The following is a 1,334-nucleotide window of genomic DNA, read 5'->3' on the forward strand; positions in this document are numbered from 1 at the left end:
AAATGATTTACATACAATATAATCTAGCACTTACGTCACAGAATACCACTAAACGATTTACATACAATATAATCTAGCACTTACGTCACAGAATACCACTAAACGATTTACATACAATATAATCTAGCACTTCATTACATACCAAATAAGCGTTTCTACACCCGTGGTGGGCAGAGCGCAGATATTCTATTATGTAGCTTTATGTTTAACCAATCAAACCCCTAAAAGAAGAACGAAAAATTAACAGGTTTCTCAAGTACGGTCTTAGCTTTAAAATCGAAAGAATTATTCGCACGTTCTGGGCAAATGAGACGTGGAAATAAACATGGAAAACCTTTACTAATACTAGCTAACTGGTCTTAATGTGGAGAATGCGGAGATTTAGTTAGTGTTTTAGTTTCACTTGCTCTTTATGTCAAAACTCATCACCTATATGAACAAAACACCAGCTTCTCTTGACTTAGTAAATGTTTTGAAATGTGAACTATGAATAATTTATGTATATGCAGGTTTTTCTCTTGTGAAACGTATTTTATGAAAAATCACTAATTTGTAACAGACCTTCATCTTTCATTCCTTTAGTTTATCGCAGATAGATTATGTCCGGCCAGATATTCGCACGATATCTCGCATATCTTCTTTAGAACCTGAAAAAATACATGTCAGGGAATACCAGTTTCCCTGTCTGATGCTAAGCCTTAATTTACCCCTGAAGAGAGAAGATTTGGACTCTTGTTTTGTAGTTCATGTCGTGATTAATAAACAGTTTAATCTACCTTCTCGTCTAAAGTAGCTTGATCTTGTAAAAATCCCTCTTACCTTAATTTCTGATCAGATCTCTCTTCTTTACTTTCGTATTTTATTCATTAATTATAATTCCCTTATAATTTCAATGGTTCTAGACAATAACAAGATTTTATCGTAATCTTTTTATTAGAAAAATAATTTTATTATTCACTAAAGTGTGATATGAACAAAAATGTATGTGATTCAACCTTTTGTTACATATTAGTTTTTGTCGCGATGGGAAAGCTCCAAAGTAATATATTTATATTAAATTCATGAAGAGTCTGCAATTGACAGGTTTAAAAACCGCGTGATCTTCCATTGAGTGACGTGTGATGTTGTTCCAGGTATACAATTACCATTATTGGTCAATATTTCTTGTTATCGATTTGTCAATTTTATTTTTATTGTGATTAAAATGATGTGGCATAAAACTTTGAATACAATTTTGTACAATAATAACACTAGTTTATAATTCTTAACAAATCCAAATTGTATTATAAAGCTGTACAGCCGTAGTGAAATACAGCTTTATAATAAACATTCAC

Source organism: Limulus polyphemus, unplaced genomic scaffold (genome assembly GCF_000517525.1).
Source record: "Limulus polyphemus unplaced genomic scaffold, Limulus_polyphemus-2.1.2 Scaffold1529, whole genome shotgun sequence".
Classification (NCBI taxonomy): domain Eukaryota; kingdom Metazoa; phylum Arthropoda; class Merostomata; order Xiphosura; family Limulidae; genus Limulus; species Limulus polyphemus.